The sequence below is a fragment of the Carcharhinus amblyrhynchos genome, chromosome 3 (genome assembly GCF_965287045.1).
Source record: "Carcharhinus amblyrhynchos chromosome 3, sCarAmb.v2.hapA, whole genome shotgun sequence".
Lineage (NCBI taxonomy): Eukaryota > Metazoa > Chordata > Chondrichthyes > Carcharhiniformes > Carcharhinidae > Carcharhinus > Carcharhinus amblyrhynchos.
Window position 1 is genome coordinate 39,203,920 of NC_137326.1, and position 20,213 is coordinate 39,224,132.

Here is a 20,213-nt window from a genome sequence, read left to right on the forward strand (position 1 = left end):
GTGGTTGCGTGGGTTTCCTCCGGACGCTCCGGTTTCCTCCCACACCCCAAAGATGTGCTCTTAGGCTGATTGGTTTTACCAAATTGACACTATTCTCCCCTGAATCTGGCTAAGTTAGGAGTTCCATTCGTAGAAATGCAGGGTAGAATAGGTGTAGGGTGATGCGGCAGCACGGGCTCGTTGGACCGAAGGGCCTGTTTCCCGTGCTGGGTTGTTCTTTGTTCTTTGTAACCACTGTCTGCCTTCTGTGGGCAAGCCAGTTCTGGATCCACAAGGCAACAGCCCCTTGGATCCCATGCCCTCTCACTTTCTCAAGAAGTCTTGCATGGGAGACCTCATCCAACACCTACAGTCCATATATACTACATCTACCGCTCTTCCTTCATCAATGTGTTTAGTCACATTCTCAAAGAACTCAATCAGGCTTGTAAGGCACGATCTGCCTTTGACAAAGCTGTGCTGACTGCTATCGAGCATACTAAACTTCTCTAAATGTTCATAAATCCTGTCCCTCAGGATCTCTCCATCAGCTTACCAACCACTGAGGTTAGACTCACAGGTCTGTAATTTCCTGGGCTATCCCTATTCCCTTTCTTGAACATAGGAACCACATCCGCAATCTTCCAATGCTCGGATCCGCTTCGGATGATCTTTGCGACAACGCAAAGATCATCGCCAGAGGCTCTGCAATCTCTTCCCTCGCCCCCCACAGTAACCTGGGGTACATCCCATCCAGTCCCGGCAACTTATCTATCTTGACGCTATTAAAAATTTCCAACACATTGTCTTTCTTAATGTCCACATACTCAATCTCTTCAGTCCGCCGCAAGCACCCAGATCTTTTCCCACCATGAATACCGAGGTAAAGTATTCATGAAGCACCTCTGTTATTTCTATCGGTTTTGTACAAACTTTCCCACCTTCACATTTTATAGTTCCTACTCCTTCACATCTCATCCTTTTACTCTTCACATATTCGTAGAATGCCTTAGGGTTCTCCTTAATCTTAACTGCCAAGGCCAACTTTTTCTGACCAATAGTGAATACTTCTCAACAATGAATTGCCCTAATCCTTAATCATGAATGCTTTACACTCGAAACACATTTCCATTTTTAGATGCTAAGCTCTCGACTCACTGATTCTGATAACTACCACGTTCTCTGAAAATCTTTCAATTTCTGCACATTCCATTTTATTAGGGTAAGATTTACCTACATTTTTTCATGAAGTGCCACACTGAACATCATAAGTACCTTAGATTTTGAACTCAGATTTATGCCCATTTTCTGCAGTTCAATTGAACTGTCAGGAATGGTTGATTAACAACATAAAGTAACAATTTCTATTTCAAGTTGCTCCAATAAAAAAACCAAACAAAACCCCAAAATGACAATGCAAGTGTAAATTTTACCTATCCAAGCCAGCAAGGAGAAACATTATAAGTGGGCATATTTCCATAAATCACCAATCTACTGTAGAGTAATGTCTTTTTTTTAAGGAAATGGCCAATATTTGATGGCAGATATACAGCTGTTAAGATATTCAATTCTACAAGTTAATGAAGTTAATGCATCACAAATTGAATGAACTTTAGGTGAAAAATAATCAGCTAGAAATAATTTTCTGATTCATTGACTATGGTATATATTTCCTGGTCTAAAGAACTGTCCTAGTTCAAACAATATTTATATTCTTTACTGAAGCAGATAATTTTTTTACTTGACGAAGACATAAATCTAAATAATTACAGCAATGAAAATGATAGCCATGAATTATAAAGCAGAAATTTTGAAAATGCAACCTTTCACAGGATGTATTCATTCACCAGTGGCTTTGGTGGGATTTTAACACAGTTCCCAGAGCATTAAGTGAGTTACTAGAGCAATGACATTACCACAATGCCATCACCTCACCTATACTGCTAGTAAGAAAAGTCAATGTTAAAATCTCAGAGGACTAGAGGAATTTATTTTTTGAATGCAGCTACTGGAAACTTCACAATGATGTGTCAATAATTTGCTGGGGCCTTGTAGCCTGCTTCATTCCATAGAATGTTTCCTTCACTCTTCAGCTTAAAAACTTTTTGCATATATGGCAAGTTGCTGGAATGTGAACTTAGAATGTTGAATCTGGGGAACAGGGCATTTGAGACCTTAGTAAATGGTGGGACCAATAGTTCAAGGAAAAAAGACTTACATTGATATGGTGGTTTCCATGAACACTGATACCGCAAAGTGCTTTACAGTCAATTAAATACTTTTTGAAGTGTAGACACTATTGTGATATAAGGAATGCAGAAGCCAATGTGCAGGTAATAAAAGCTCATGAATAGCAATACAACAGTGACTAATTAATCTGTTTTTGAGATATTAATTGAGGGATTAATATTGACCAGGACAGGGCAAATTTAAATCAAATGTAATACAGAAAGAGATAATGGAGGAAAAGTATGAAAGAAAATTAAAAAATGAATAACCAAGAATTTGCTACAATAGTTTACTATCTTTAAAAGGTACTTAGTACCAGCCCTAACATTCTGTGAGAAGTTTATTGGGCAATTACCCTGCAAATGCAGCAATTTCTTCAAACTGACAGGGAGATTGAAGGCGATCCGTCATTTTTTGGAAATGACCAGTGGAGTCTCGTCAATTGTCTGGCAACTTGTGGCAGTTCAAAATTTATGAAATATCTATTATTTGCTACAAGTTGGTTGACAACTTACACATTAATTACAATTTGCAAATTAACCCTCATTAGTTAGGCAGCAAAGTCTGGTCTAATGTCTCCCAATAATCAACTCTTCATCTCAATTTTTTTAAGCTATTGGATTGAGAGATGCATTGCAACTGTACATTAACACAAAATTCCTCCATGTAATTCTGCAGAAAGATTCCAGCAATAACAAATATACTTGATATTTTTCATACACTGAAATGTATAGGTTCTAAAAAAAACCATTATTAGTTCATTCATCTGCGAAACGTGTGTTGCCTCAAGTCTGTCAAGTTGTAGTTGAGGTCAGGTTGTTCCAGCCTGGATTTGAATTCTCTATAATCGGACCTGCCTGGATAGTTCGAACTAGCTTGAAGTGGCATTGATTGTGATAACAAATTCTGAAGCCATATGCCTGTTAGACAGAAGCTGAATTGATTTCATAAGACAGTGCCCAAACACTTCAGACTCTTTGGTGCCAAAAGCTCAACTTTTACGATGTCAATAGTGAAACATAATAATACGTGGCATTGCAGCTCAAATAACTTACTCAGAATGCAGGGAACATCGAACTGCTTTCTATGCCTTTTATGGCTTTACCGTTCAATGAATTTTCAGGCAGTGTTTGTAGATTCCCTAGTGTTGTGAATGAGAGCATATTGTGGATATATTTCAAAATGTTCAATCGGGGGCTTGTCCTTTCCTTCCTGAGTTCAAACAAAGTGTTGTAAACTTGACTCCAAAAGGCCTGGGAATATGAAGTTATACATTTTATTTAATTTTGCACACTTTTTAGCCAATATCAGTTATCATAATTAATGTTTTGCCTTTGTATTAAATACAGACAAGGTAAGAAAACAACCATCTTTAATTTTTTGTCCAAGCAGTTCAGCTGTTGTACAGAGTGGCTTTTCAATCTCATTTTATCCCTTACTTTTTGAAAATAAAACGGTAGCATCATTTAGTTAGGACAATAAAAATTATGAGTAATGCTTTGAATCAGATGGGTCAACAAGTTTCCAGACAATTTTTTTATCAATGCATCAAAACTTAAATATATAAAATATTTATTAAAAAACTCGAACAAGTATAGATCTTCACTAAATTTCATGGGAAATAACTACATAAGGAAATACAAGTCTTCAGGTAATAATCTGAAAGGCTGCTGTTTAATATTTATGCACCACAATCTTGTTTTGATCCAAATATTCTGATTGCAAGTCCGATTATTAGTTAAGCACTTAAAAATGAATAAAAATTCTCCAAAATTGCTGAGAAGGTCATTGAAATCTAAAACCTGAACATTAAAAGCACACCGCAATGGAAAGCAACTTGTTTTTATGTACGAAATGACTTGGGATTTTTAATTTTGCCCTGATATGACACATTTTATACTCCAGCTGAAAAGTACACTTTTGAGTTTAACTTTGAAAAATCTCCACTGATTAAACAAATCATGTCTGCTCCACTTCACTTCCCTTTCTGTTCCTCGAGTGTCATCTTTGAAAATTACAGCATTGAAATATTATTCCACAGAAAATAATAGGAGATGATGCTATTTAATATTGATGAACTACAACCTTGCTCTGACCCAGATGCTCAAGATTTGTCAGGTTATTCTTTAAGATCTCCACATGGCTAAAAATTATTCATACCATGGGTCAGCAAGGGCAAGAACCTGAATAGGATCACATCTTGTTTAAGATAGAAGAAGCTTCCCTGTGCAGTATAAAAGAAAGAAACATGATTAACCTTCAACTCAAGTTGAAGCTAAAGAATACCTTTGAAGAATCCAGTATGAAACTCAACCCTTTTCCAGAATGTATGTTATGATTAGCTTGGTGCTACCAAATGATTCAGGGCGCGTGAATGACCTAAGAGCTCCAAAATAGTATCTGCGGCACATGTGCTCATTTAACAGAGAGTATACTGAATGCCATATTAGTACGTGTGCGGTGAATGCTGGCTGGAAGCAGGCCATGCAGCGTGTTGTTAATATAATGCCAGTGGTACCATGTTGGAGTTCAAGCCCTCGGCTAACTTCCTCTCTTAACCTTGCTCAGCTGTACACAGGTTCAGATGTGGGAAGGATCCCACTAGTTCTATATAAAGGGATCATCAACAAATTTCAGGTTGCTTGCTGGCCAATTGCTTCTGGCTGTTGCTGCTTTTCTGCAACTATTTGTTATCTTTTATAGTTGTTTCAAGTTACAAATGTCGACAGGGAGTGGTATGACAGGTGCTAAAGGACTTTTTTTTCTGACTTTAAGGTTTTTGCACAAACCGGTTTCTCGCAGACATAATGCACTATCAGCAATTCTCCATGGAATACAGCATGATTGAATCTACAGAGGCCAAACAGAACAGGAAAAACTGACAGAAGAGGCAGGGGGATGAGAAGGAGAAAGGCTCACAGCAGAATCCATATCCACCCAGTGTGTTCAGGATGCAATTCTCTGACGTGAACCTTAGTGCGGGAAAATTTGTGAGATGTATGTGCTTCAGTAAGGAAGTGAAATCTGCTGTCTGCTCCTGCCACAGCTCAGCCTTCAGTGAAGTTATGGGCCAGTGGCTATGAAAATGGCTGTTGCTTTGAGCTTTTGTATGTTTTGTTCCTTCCAGGCTACAGTTGGAGATATTTGCAACATTGTATAGTTTTCTATCCACTGTATCTCAGAACATAAGAACATAAGAAATAGGAGCAGGAGTGGGCCATCTAGCCTGCTCCGCCATTCAGTAAGATCATGGCTGATCTGAAGTGGATCAGTTCCACTTATCTGCCTGCTCCCCGTAACCCATAATTCCCTTATCGATCAGAAATCTATCTACCCATGACTTAAACATATTCAACGAGGTAGCCTCCACCACTTCAATGGGCAGGGAATTCCAGAGATTCACCACCCTCTGAGAGAAGAAGTTTCTCCTCAACTCTGTTGCAACTCAAAATAACCCCCCTTATTTTCAGGCTGTGCCCTCTAGTCCTGGTTTCCTTTCTACGTGGAAAGAATCCCTCTACCTCTACCCTATCTAGACCCTTCATTATCTTGTAAGTCTCTATAAGATCCCCCCTCAGCCTTCTAAACTCCAACGAGTACAGGCCCAATCTACTCAATCTCTCCTCATAAGCTAACTCCCTCATCTCTGGTATCTGCCTGGTGAACCTTGTCTGTACTCCCTCCAAGGCCAATATGTCCTTTCGTAAATGCGGCGACCAAAACTGCACACAGTACTCCAGTTGCGGCCTCACCAGTACCTTGTGCAATTGCAGCAAGACCTCCCTGCTTTTATATTCCATCCCCCTCGCGATAAAGGCCAAAATTCCATTTGCCTTCTTGATCACCTGCTGCACCTGCAGACTGAGTTTTTGCAATTCGTGCACAAGGACCCCCAGGTCCCTCTGCACAGTAGCCTACTGCAACTTTTCACCATTTAAATAATATTCCATCCTACTATTATTTCTTCCAAATTGGATAACCTCACATTTGCTAACATTATACTCCATCTGCCAGGTCCTTGCCCACTCACTCAGCCTATCCAAATCTCTCTGCAGGCTTTCCGCATCCTCCACGCAATTCGCTTTCCCATTCATCTTCGTGTCATCAGCAAATTTTGTTACCCTACACTCAGCCCCCTCCTCCAGATCGTCTATGCATATGGTAAACAGTTGAGGCCGCAGCACCGATCCCTGCGGCACGCCACTAGTCACCAAATGCCAACTAGAAAAGCACCCATTTATTCCAACTCTCTGCTTCCTGTTAGAGAACCAATCCTCAATCCATGCTAACACTTTACCCCAACTCCGTGTACCCTAACCTTCTGCAGCGACCTTTTGTGAGGCACCTTATTGAATGCCTTCTGGAAATCTAAAAACACCACATCCACCGGTTCCCCTCTGTCTACCGCACTAGTCACATGTTCAAAACAGGAGGTCATTGTGGCTCCTTATTCAAAGAGAGCTCACAACATTTCTTACCCTTTTACTACAGACAAACAGGCAGAGTAAGTATGTGGCTTTCCTGGATTTTCAGGTTTCTCCATGGTGCACGATGTTGTTGAGAACACACCTGTTGCTCTGCACACATGTTGCATGTCAACTCTGTCCTGTATCTGAACTGAAATTCCACTCCCTTAATATCCAACTGGTGTGCAACCGTAGGCAGTGAATCATGAGTGTCAATACTCGGGATTCAGGCAGCATCATGGTGGCTTAATTCTGCAGCCATCTGTTGCACCAGCTGTAATTGAGCCAAATGTCAAAGAGTAACTACTGACCAACAAGTGCAATCTACTCATGATGTGTCTCATGACTTCGGTGCATAACCTAGGCGCACATCCTTAGATGCCTACAATGAGACACATGCTGCTGTATGAAATCTGACAGAGCAGACTGTAGGTACGTTGAAATATTGTTTCTACAGCAAGCACCATTCGGGAGAAGCACTGCAGTATTCAGCACAGTGAGTATCGAGATTTGTGGTGATGTGCTGCAGACTGCAGAATTTTGCCATCATGAGGGCAGAGCCCTTCCCACCAGCGAGACAACAAAAAGCTGCATGAGGAGGGTGACGTAGACAGCTGCTTTCTGCCTGGACTCTGGGGTCCATAATTTTTCTTCCTGGCCCAGGTCTATCAATCAGTTTGCCAGCCAAATGGAGAGCAGCAAAAAAAAGGTACTCGATGAAGCTACAGCATTGGGTCTGAAAGAGGGGATCATGTCAAAACATCTGGCAACAAGAAGATACAACATGGTGGCAATAAGAAAAATATCTAAACATTCAATCCTGAATCAGGTTGAAAAAAAACTAAATTAATGCCACAAAGAAGGAGAAAAACAGAATGGATCATATGAAAATGGAATGAATGCCACCATGCATGCAATGCATGTACATTTCTAGCCCATGATGATTTAGGAAGATGGTGACATTGTGGAGGCTTTTGAGCAGTTTAAACAAAAGAGCAGACACACATTTAATAGCTTCCTAAATAGTGAAGAGGAAAGGGTTACTAACACATTTTTGCGGGCAGGAGAGAGAGTGTTAATTATGCTTAGTTGTTGGGAGATGGGTGAGAATTACAATAAAAGCCCAGATGACATTTTTCAAAAATTCAACCCACATTTCCCACCAAAGTAAAATCAAACATGAGTTTCAAATTATGAGGCGGGAACCAGGAGAACATGTTGACAACCAGAAAATATAAATCCAAAGAAATAAATGACTGGCTAATTAAGGGTGACACAGTGGCAAAGTGGTTAGCACTGCTGCCTCACAGGGCCAGGGGCCCAGGTTCAATTATAGCCTTGGGTAACTTTCTGTGTGAAGTTTGCACATTCTCCCCATGTCTGTGTGGGTTTCATCCAGGTGTTCCTGTATCTTCCCACAGTCCAAAGATGTGCAGGTTAGGTTGATTGGCTATGCTAAACTGTCCCTTAGTGTCAGAGGGATTAGGAGGATAAATTCATAGGGTTACAGGGTTACAGACTGGATGGGATTGTTGTTTGTGCAGGATCAAAGGGCCAAATGGCCTCCTGCTGCACTGTAAGGATTCTATGATTCTACTCTGTGATCCTAACGATCGCTCATTTGCAGTTCTGCACAACCTGAAATACAAAAATTTATAATAGGCAAGGATAAGCTTACAAAAATGCAGGCAGTCAATCTTGCCAGAACCCATGAAGTCACAAGTAGGCAGATGAAGATATTGACTACCCAAATAACAAGGCTTCAGTTAAAACAAGAGAAAGGCAGCACAAATCTACCACCTAAGAGGTGCCATGAATAATGTTTGGAGGAAACAAATTACAACATAACTCTAAAGGTGATCAGTTTAATTTTAAAAGTCGATTTTGAATCTTATTTTGTTTAGATAATATTTAAAACATTAATCATTGAAGCAGTTATATTGACTTAGAGGGAGAATATTTATTCTAAAGAAATGTTAGATTGTTTTATTATCACCTTCTTCTGTCAGGAAAAGGATACAAAAGTCTAAGGTCAAGTACCAACCAACTCAAGAACAATTTCTCCCCTGCTGACTTTTGAATGGATCTATCTCATATGAAGTTGGCCTTTTGCTAAGCCCTAGCTATGGCTGTAACAATACTCCCTCTCCTTTACTTCTGTATGTATGGTATCATTTGTCTGTATAATGCACAAGAAACAATGGGGTGCAACTTCTGGCCTGCATGCCCTGTTAAGTTAGTTATGCCCTGAACATACGTGTAAGACATAGAATCATAGAATCCTACAGTGCAGAAGGAGACCATTTGGCCCATCAAGTCTGCACCGACCACAATCCCATCCAGACCCTATTCCCATAACCCCACATATTTACCTTACCAATCCCCTGACACTAAGGTCAATATAGCATGGCCAATCAACCTAACCTACACATCTTTGGACTGTGAGGGAAAACTGAGCACCTGGAGGAAACCCACGCAGACATGGGGAAAATGTGCAAACTCCACATAGACAGTGACCTGAGGCCAGAATTAAACCCGGGTCCCTGGTACTGTGAAGCAGCAATGCTAACCATTGTGCCACTGTGCCCCCACAGAAGGCCTGGTGCATACGTATGTGTGCTGAAAAAGCACCAATTTTGAACCTCTGATTGAGGTTCTGAAAGCTTCTGGTGCTGAAGCACTAAGCTACATTTTGCCCAAACCTCCACTACTTGCACTGTCGCTTGGTGAGATTTTGTCCTTATTTATTTACACTTCGGTTTTGTAATCTAGCTGCAGTGTGTAGAGGCAGCAGACATTCTTTGAGTGGGCTTTTTTTGTTTATATATATATTTGGTTGTTATTGTCTGGACTGAATTTCAGCATTTGGATTTTGCGATATATTTTAAGCAGTTTTTAACTTTATTTTAAGAGTCTTCCTCATGCAATGTTGATCTTTGTCTAACTTTGGCTCGTTCAAATGCTTCAGGAAAGTGTATCCCTGAAGATAACGTATGCAAGTCACTTGTAATGTTTATTCCAATTTTAAGAGTCTTCCTGATGCAACATTGATTCTTATGCAACTTGGTTAGTTCAGATGCTTTAGGAAAGTGTATCCCTTAAGATGACATATGCAAGTCTCCTGTAAACTGATGTGAAGTGGGTATTACAGAATCCAGTGCAGCTTGAGAACCTGGAGACATTTGCTCCCACCACTGGACCATCGTGCTTTTTGCTTGATTCTTAACTGGAGTTCTTTTTGAGACTTTGGCGTTGGCATGGGAGAGTCAAGCTACATGTAAAATCAAACACTTCCCTCTTCTCCTTCTCCCCCTCTCCCTCCTTCTCCACATCCCATCCCCCCTGCCTTCCTTTCACTCTCCCCTCATTCCCCCACCCACTCTTTACCCTCCTCCTCATATCCCTCTCTCATCTCCTTGTTTAGAGACAATAGAATTATTGTGTTAATGTACAGATATTTTATTGATTGTTGTTAGAGAAACATATGTTTTGAAAAAACTTGAAAAGATGAGACAATTAAACACGTCAGTGCAGTTGCTAAAGTAAAGTGTTTAGTTAAATGTTAACATGGTATCAAAGTTTTGTTATTTATAACATTTTTGTTAATAAGTATTTTCCGTTAAACTAAAAATTCTACTGATGCTTTATTGAAACAAAACAAACATTTAAATATGCAAATATAGAAATTCTTCATTGAAACTTACAGAACAGTTAAATATGAGAGTTATAAATGAAGTAAGCAAGGCAGAATAATACTAATGATAAACAAAATGTGAACTCTCCTTTGATCAATCTCATGCAGGCTTCCAAACCATGGTTTAAGAAGTTCTGACCATATTCTAAATTAAAACACACAAACACTTATAATGTCACACATTAAAAGTTCCATAATAATACAATGCAGATTTAGGGTGACTCGGTGGCATAGTGGTTAGTACTGCTGCCTCACAGATCCAGGGACCCGGTTCAGTTCTGGCCTTGGGTGAGACTGGCTGTGTGGAGTTTGCATGTTCTCCCTGTGTGTTTCCTCCCAAAGACGGGGTGGGGGGGTTAGACAGGTTGGTCAAGTTAAATTGCCCCTTAGCGTTAGAGGGATTAGCAAGATAAATATGCAGGTTTATGGGTGGAATTGTTGTCGGTGAGAGTTTGATGGGCCAAATGGCCTCTTTCTGCACAGTAGGGATTCCATGATTCTAAATAGTACTTTCACAAATTTAAAACAAATAAACAATATGTTTATTTATTCATATTAAATAATACTCATGTTCAATCAATAAAATTAAAAATTACAGTTTGAGTGAGCCAGTAACAGTAGTATTAACTACTTAAAAAAATACAAATACATACCTTCTATAAGATCAGGGAAATCCTTCAGTTTTCAATGCAAAACTGCCTTTTGGAACCTGGGCCTCAATGGGTGTTCCCAGTCTTGCCATGTCATAAGTGGGTGTGGTTAGGATTTGCTGACATCACGCTGGGGCCTGGTCAAAAGGCTGCACTGAAGGGTGAATGCTGCTGTGTCCATTGGGAGTTCTGGTGGAATTTCTCATGAAAGTTAAGTGTGCAAGGGTTTCTTCTATTTTTGGTGGCCCGTAAACTTCCACTGGTGGTTATAGGCCAATACTTTTCACTGTATCCCAATACATATGACAACAATAAATCAACTCAAGTCAAAATCAATCATGAAGAAATTGCAACTATTTGTCATACAGACATAAAGTAAAGGTGCCACATTTAGTGCTCCCTGCAATGAGGTGTGGAGCAACAATATATCAGGCCACCAATCACATGGAGAGTTGTAAGAAGTACATTTGGTGAGTCCAGAAATGTGATTATTTTGAACTTCTGGGGACAAGAAAACATGACACTTGACAATCAGTTCTCCTGTGTTAGGCCTGTAAGGGATATCAACATCACTAGAAGGAAAATGTGTCAGGCAATCCAGTCATAGCTTCACTTTGCTTTGAGCAGAGCACAGACACGGATAGCTTGGTGTCTTGAGACGTCTGTGTAACTGTTCTAATGTGCCTAGTCTTCATAAATGAACCCACAATGTGTTTATCCAATCTTTTATGAGTGATGAATGTCTTGTACAGTAAATAAGCCCAAGGTATTGTATCATTAGAATAACACAGCAAGCTCCTGTTACCTGCAGTTGTGAACTATAAAGTCCTGCACAACAGAGGGAAGCATGTCAGTGAATGTGATGCAATGTGTTTGAATGATATGGCTGTCTAGGATGAACCGTTGGCAGAGAGTGCAAGGTGTGAAACCTGCTGCAGTATATGAGGATGAAGTGAAGCTCTGAATGTGAGATATGAATTGTGATTTACAGAGACTTTTGGTAGGCGAGGGAGGGGGGAGGTGGTGGGGGGTTGTTGAATTGTGCAGTATGTGAGTCAAGAGTTCAGTTGTAAGATGTGGCAGTGGAGGATGAATTTACTGACGACCACTTGTGTGGTAATTAAATGTCTTCCTACGCTGCAACATCAGGACTAGGCTGACCATTGACAATGATGGCTATCTGGTTCCATTGCTTTCTCAATCTTAGTCTGGAGGCCTACCAAGCCACCTGTGGATAAGGGACATCATCTCCTCCTACCTACATCATACAGTCAGGCCTCGAGAGCTACATCAGAGAAATCTGGCACATGTTCTCTGTGCTCAGCACCACCCATTCTTTTTGCAGGTCAGATGCTCCTCCAGTATCTGCTCTTTCTGAGGTGCAGGCTGATTCTATATAATGGACGTTAGTTTTAAATAGAGTTTGAGCCCTCTGCTGAGCCATGCAGCCAGTTAACAGAACTTTTATCACAAGGCTAATTGCTATCAGTTAAATTAACGGAGGACACAAATTTTGGGTGCTATCTGCATCAGACGTATGGGCACAGATTAACCCTGCATCACAATCCCGACATACTTTTTCAGGGGCTATTTAATGTTGCATCCTCGGTACTTCTAGCAAATGTGAAAGTGAGAGTGAAAACATTGAACATGTTTGTGGGGCCAAGAGTAGATCATACAAACAAGAATCTTAAATAGGAGATAAGAAGTGAGGCAGTAGTTGGATAGTTGGCACAGAGGCACATTGCTTTGGGACAGCAAGGTGGCACAGTGGTTTGCGGCAGCACAGTGGTTAGCATTGCTGCCTCACAATGCCAGGAACCATGTTCGATTCTGGCCTTGGTGACTCTGTGGGGTTTACACGTACCCACCCCCATCTGCATGGATTTCCTTTAAGTGTTCCAGTTACCTTCTACACTCCAAAGAATACGGGAATAGGGCAGATTGGGGGCCTGGGTAAGGTGATCTTTTGGAGAGTTGATGCAAACTTGATGGGCTAAATGGCCTCTTTCTGTACTGTATGGGTCCTATGGATAGGATAAAGACAGTGAGAGTGTTTTTTTTCAGAAAAGGGATAATGACAAGAAATTTCATGACATTTGGTGAAGATAATGTTATCTGAGAAAACGGGAGAAATTCCCACAGTTAGTTCAGTGTAGATAAGCTGGGAAATGAGTTGATGAGGAACATATCAGATGAGAGGGAATTAAACAGTAGAGAAGGCTCTGGCAAGGAATCCATTGAGTTACTTTGTTGCAATAGCATGGGTTAGAATACAAGACTTTGATGTGGATAAGTAAATGTGGCTGGTGAAGGAGATGAGTCTTGTCAGTGGTCATGTTCATGGAGGTGCAGGTACTTGATGTGAAGGCAAGAAAGAGGATATGAAGTTAATTGAGGGCAGGAAGATGAAGAATTCAAAAATGCAAATGAATTTAGATAATAGTCAATGATGAGGCCATTTAAGTCATAATTATACTGTTAGAAAGTTGTACAATATTAGAGACTTCCTTAATTAATGATGGCACCAACTCGTACAAATAAAAGGGAAAAACTAGAAACTAAGCTTTTTTGTTACAAATACTGACTGATTTATTATTTTTTTCTATTATTTTCTGATTTTGTACATTGTTTCTTTTGGATTTTTTATTGAAATACTTTTGACCCATTTCTGTGGATTCAGGTTAAAGCTCCAAAGGAACAAGGTGAGGTCGGGACACAAATTTACCATGGGACATTGCTAGATTACTTCAGTGGGCAAAACAGCGGAAAATGAATTGTAATGTAGGCAAGTACAAGGTCGTCCATTATGGACCAAATAAAGATCGATCTAAGAACGTTTTAAACGCTGGAATGCTAGGAACAGCAGACGTTCCGAGAGATTTAAAGGCTCAGATCACCAAAATGTTGTAGACTCATAGAAATAAATAATCAAAATGTCTAATGGAAAGAGACTTTTTATCTAGAGGGTAAAATATAAAGGGGAGTAAGTTTTACTATAATCGTACAACATCTTGGACACAAAATAGCCTTGGAGCTCTGTGCAATGTTTTGGCATTACACTTTAGAAAGGATATATTGGCCTTGGAAGCAGATTCACCAGTAAGTTGCCAGGTCTCTAAGGGCAATTAGGGATGGGCAATGATTGCTGGTCTCATCAACAAAGCCTACCTCCTGTGAATTAATTAAAAAAGGATTATGAATAGAGTTTACTTAAATTAGTGTTGGACTCACTAATATATAAAAGGCTATGAATTGATTGAGGTACTTTTTTAGTTAGGCATTTGGGATTTCAAAAAGAATTGTCAGGGTCGCTGGAGAGAAATATTTTTCACTGACAAAATGCTGAAGCAAGGGTGAACACTCTCCAATTAAAAATAAAAGTTGAGGGCTCAATCCATTGGGACGCTGACATTTCAAATTTGTGGTCTATAGATTTTTGCCAACCTTGGAGCCTGAGGGATTAGACTGAGGAGTGGAATTAGGAAACAGAGCAGACGTGACTTCAGTGAATGGCAGAACAGAATTGAGGGACTGAATGGTCTTCTCCTGTTCTGATGTTCCTATAAGTGAGTATGAAAACTCACGTGACCCGTGGAAACATCTACATCAAGTTTTATAATAAAACCATTTTAAGGATCGTACATGCTTATCAATGACCGACAGATGGGGAAGGTTCTTGGATTTTTTTACCCCTGTGTTCTAACAGTTATTCTATTGTTTTCCATTGGAATACGTATCTGCTCCTTAAAGTAGTCCAACATCCTGTCTTCAGTCAATGATGCTGAAAGCTTCTTCCAGTTTTTAATCACCCTCTATGTAATCAAACTGTGTGGTTCCTTTCAAGGACAGGTTTCATGGGTCATAGGTTCCAGGAGAGTCCCATCAGGAGGATATGTGCAAACTGGCACCTAATGGCTGTTAACATAAGAACTAGAAGCAGGAGTAGACCATCTGGTCCTCGAGCCTGCTCCGCCATTCAATAAGATCATGGCTGATCTTTCATGGATTCTGTTCCATTTACCCACCCACTCATCATAACCCTTAATTTGTTTACTGTTCAAATATTTATCTATCCTTGCCTTAAAACCATTCAATGAGATAGCCTCAGCTGCTTCATTGGGCAGGGAATTCCACAGATTCACAACCCTTTGTGTGAAGAAGTTCCTCCTGGTAGGATGGAACCTCCAGTACGAGATTGGGAGTCAATGGAACAAATCTGTCCCTGCATTGAGCTTGTTGGTATATAGTTTTATCTTTCCTTCAATAAATCACTGTTGTGGTTCAAGGCTTCATAGTTGTGATACTTCACACTATAACAGAAACACTCCAGGATTTTTGTACTAACCTTGTGCTTTGATCAATCCTATATCTGTCATCTCCTGTCCTGTTGTTCCAGCATGTTAGATAGTGTTATTCAAGCTTTACTTTATCCATTTTTTTATAAAACCTCTGTTGCACGACTTCTGAGATTTACATTTCTAAGGCTGCAGATGGTTTATCAAACCATTTCTGATAAATCAGTAGTTTTCAACTTGGAATCCATGGTCCCCCTCAAGTGTCCATGAGAATGTTTCAAAAGGTCTGCCAAAAACAGGCACTGAGTTCTATTTTCCCTGGTTAGTTGAATTTGAACAGTGTATAATTAGTATCCCACTCAGATAAAATGCAACTGAAGAATTGTTCTACCTGAGCAAGTTCAGAGTGAAATCTGAAAGAGTGGGATCAGTGGAAATAATGGCCGTGATTCTCTCATCCCAAACTCGCTAATTTTTTGGTGGGTCGGGCCAGGAAAATCGCCTGTGCGCTGATTCATGGGATTCACGCATGTGTTCCTGATGCATTAAGGACCACACTGATAGATGATTTTAATCTTATTTGAATATAATTATCAGGCCCGGGATTGAATTCTCTGAGCCCGATTGCATGTTCCACCCCGCCAGTAACACTTCCCTCTGGTGGGTTTAGATAGCACCCTGCTTTCGGGGAACTAGGGGAAAGACCCTGCTGGAGTGAAGGGGAGCAGTAAAGGCCCTCAAAGGAGTAGTAGGTGTTGGTGCTCCCAGGGCACGGGTACCCTGGCAGTGCCAGCCTGTACCCCCAGTACTGCCTTAAGAGCAAAGTGCCCATGCCCAGGGAGCATCCTGGCACTGCCCTTTGGGCATGGGGTAGTGCGTCGGGGGTGGGACTTAGTGGTGGGAACCAGGGGGCAGAACCATCTGGTGGCAGGGCATAGGGGGCCATTAGTGGCATTGCGGGGGGTGGGGGGGGGTCCCATTGCTACTCAATCAGGGATGGAGGGATGCCAATGATCGAGGTGGGCTGTGGTGGGGGGATGGTTGGTCTGGGGTGGGGGGCTCTGCTGGGGAGGGATTGTCACTGCTGGGGAGGGGGGCTGGTGCTCCAGGACAGGGGAGGAGCTAGCCTAGGAATGGTCGGGAGGCCTCAATCAGAGGTTTGGGAGAGGTAGCATTCCAAGGGTACCGGCCGGCCAGCTATTGAGCTGACCAGCAAAGTACAGGCTGACATTTCGGGGTCACTGCATATGCACAAAGGCCTGGAACTGTCAGACTCTTGCGTGAAGAGTCCCCACCACCCCGCCCCCCCCGATAACGATAGTCACAACGGTGACTTCTACATTGCAGAGTGTGGGAGATTCGATTCTGAACTCCCACTGAAAAAATAATCGTGATTTACATCAGTTTTCCTGCAAACTTTGAACTTAGAACTTTTTTTGGGAGAATCGCCCTCCCAATGGATCTTCTGTATGTCTGAGATAGCTGACATATTTTGGATGGAGTTGCTGCACACCTAATCCATGAACCATCCAGGATTCTGGGGGAGAAACATAGAGAAGAGACGGAGGGCCATTTGGAAGCGAGGTCCAGATATAACACTAACAACCAGTCAAGCTTGTGCAAATGAAGCTTTATAAAAATTGCATTCCAAATGGGAATTTTCATCAATACGAAACATGCAGGAAATTCTCACCTGAAACATCAACTTTGTTTCTCTTTGTCGACATTGTCAGACATGCTGAGTATTTTCAGTGTTTTCTGACTTTAGTTTAGATTCTGTAATGTTTCACTCAGGAACTTTCACCATTCTAAACTGCCTTTGGTCAACTAGGGATGGGCAATAAATGTAGCCATATCCCATGAGAATAAATAAAAAAATCTGAAATCAAAGATCTCTGGTTAACTGAATTTGAATCAAGTTAATACTTGGACTGTTACACCTGGTAACAACTTATTTATTTTGCTGTTGTGGTTTCCAATGGATGATAACTGAATCTGAATTGCCACCCATTCCTCTATCTGATGGAACATTGTGTTCCAGGTTCTATGGGTTGGCATGTTGATTCAGCATATTAATCATGCCTTGACTGAATGGTGTGAACACAAATTAATGTGGTCAGTCTTGCTTGGTAAGCCATACCCATAGTGTAACTTTGGAAGATCGAGTAGCGCACTGATAACATCCCTAGATTTGGATCCGAAGCTCCAGGTTCAAGTCCCACTTCAGGACTCAATGACCATGGAATGTACATTAACAGTGTGGCCAAACAGTTTGATTATCAGCCTGGAAATCCTTGCAATAAACCTGATGGCAGGTGGTTAGAGTGGGAGAGTTTCCTGGTCAGCCACATTGCAAACGGAAATGGCAAACCACTGCAGTACCTTCCCAAGCATCATCACGGACTAAACCAATGGGAACTAATGGTTGTTAACACCCTCTTAGGGCATGTTAACTGGAAGAGGAGGAGGAGTGGAGCTTCATTTCAAATATAAATATTTTGGTGAATTCTTATGCATATTAAGGAGAGAGATATTACAACCAAGGAAATAAATTATTAAATAGTTCTGGACTATTCAGGGAATGCAGGGCACCATCCTGGGCATAAGATATGGGGGTCAGCACTCTTCTGCTTTTTTAGCTCACCTTACAGCTATTTAATAGCTGTTGGGCCATTAATTAGCTTGGAACAGGCTTCCTGCTCATTTCTAGGAAGGAAATTCCACTTCTTAGAATTGCTAGTTAGCAAATGGCAGCTCTTCAGGTCCCAGCAGCTGCATTGGTGATGGTGGCTGCCAGTGGGACTATATTCAGTTCCCAATTGGAACTGTTGATGAAACCAAACATAAAGGTAAATGGGATGGTTTTGATGGGGCCTAATTGAGTGGGCCTCTCCTGCCTCAGGTTAAATTCCAGTGGCAGCAGGAGGAGACCCTTGAGTAGACATTAGTTAGCCTCAATCTTGATTCCTCCCCTGCCACGGGTAAAATTGTGGCATGGTGGGAGAGGCAAGTTGGAGCTGGGAGGAGCGCTCATGGCCTGACAACCTATTTATATCCTTCCATCAGCCAACCCACTCCTGGAGCAGTAAAATCCAGCCCAGGATATCATTGAGCCCCACTATGCTTCCCAAAACACAAGAGAAACAACCTTTCCCAGTAATTCTTATTCTCAAAACTTATGACAGAACAATCTATTGCACACAAAGGGCTACAAACCACGTTAGTGAGAATATTGAAGTCAAACTGCCACCCGCTGTGCAATAAAAGCTATTAGGAAAACTCATTGACATTTCATCAGTTAGCTCCCTCAGTATGAAGTTCAGAGAAGAGCCACTGGGGATGTTTTGGTGTGAAGGCTCCAATGAATTTACACTGCTTCTCCAGCATGGAAATGTTGGTTTGCTACAATACAACCTACTATACAATACTGAATTTGCAGTAGTGATGACCCATAACTTCCTGGCTTCCCAGTGTTGAATTTAGGGGGTTCCCCAAAGATGCTCTGGGGAGTTGATCTCAGAAGCTCCCAGGTTGCGGCAATTGCCCAGAAGCATTAACTTCCAGCAAACAACTGCACTGGGCTGGAACCATCTGACAAAGTGATTTAAATCACAAACTGGTTCTGCCAGTTTTACACTAGTTAAAAGCATTTCTAACTTCAGCGTAACTACTTGAAATGCCCAGACCGAACCTCACATGGACAACCCCTCCCTCATTTCCCCCCCCCCCAACCCGACACTTTGGAATCCCATCCCCTGACTAATCAACCCCAAGGGTATCCCCCACCCCCCTCCCCTGGGTGGACTCTGCCCACCCTGAGTGGACCTGCACACCAACATTCCCAGAACCGATCCAACCTCCGCCACACACCCCTGGCGCCCATCCCCTCCCCATGCAGGCCGCGTCTTGTTCTCCAGACACAGCCAACCAAATTCCATCCACTTACTTCGACACTTTTCTTCTTCCTGGTCTGCCAGTTTCACTGGGGCCTTTAAATTTACCTGTTTTCCAGCGGCCAGTGCAGTCAAGGGAGCTTGGCCTCCTTGAGTTGCTGAATTTGCATCACTCTGTTGCCTTCAGAGACTCCTTTGGTGCAGGCTCCAAGCAGCAAAGGTTTCCTGAACAGCTCCATGCACTTTAAACCCTTGTAATTCCAGTGGGCCATGACTTTCCACCAGTGGGAGTTATGGCTGTGCTGTTTTACAGGGAATCCATGAAATTTTTACAACACAGGGACCTCAGAAGAAAATGTTTGAGAACCCCTGTGCATCCTTCTAACACAGGAGTTTAACCTCTGTCTCATAGATGGATAGAATTGTAAAGTAAGTAGTTTGAATTATTTTGCCTTTATGCTTCTGCATACCCAAGAGGAACTTTTACTGCTTATTTCACCCAAACCTTTAAGTACAGCATCAGTATCAGAATGCATTTTTGTGCATTCTTATGGCCCACGAGCCATGTTATTAGTGTTGCTTAGTTGCTGATAATTGCCAGAATTCTGTAGCCTCATGTGCCCCTGTACTGCTGCCACTGAGAACGGACAGGTTGGCGCTCAACCGAATCCCTGTTCACAGCGGCGAGACCGGCTAATCCTTGCCATGGATGAGGATGGAAAATTCCAGCCGGTGGATGAGGAATTATGCAGAAACCATAAAGTTCTAAGAACTTGAAAGCAAGCAACAAATGGTCATAGGTGAGCATTTGTACCCTTATCGTACAACTACCCACAGATTTCTACACCTACTGCAATTTGATTTCTGAGCACCTCTGCTTTGTATAGAAAGCTCTGGGAATGGGTAAAGTGGCAGTTTCTAAGCAAATCTGAGCCATAACCAATCACTTATCCTTGTTAATAATCATTACGATCTTTTTAGTCAATCAATTGGATTGTTCCCTT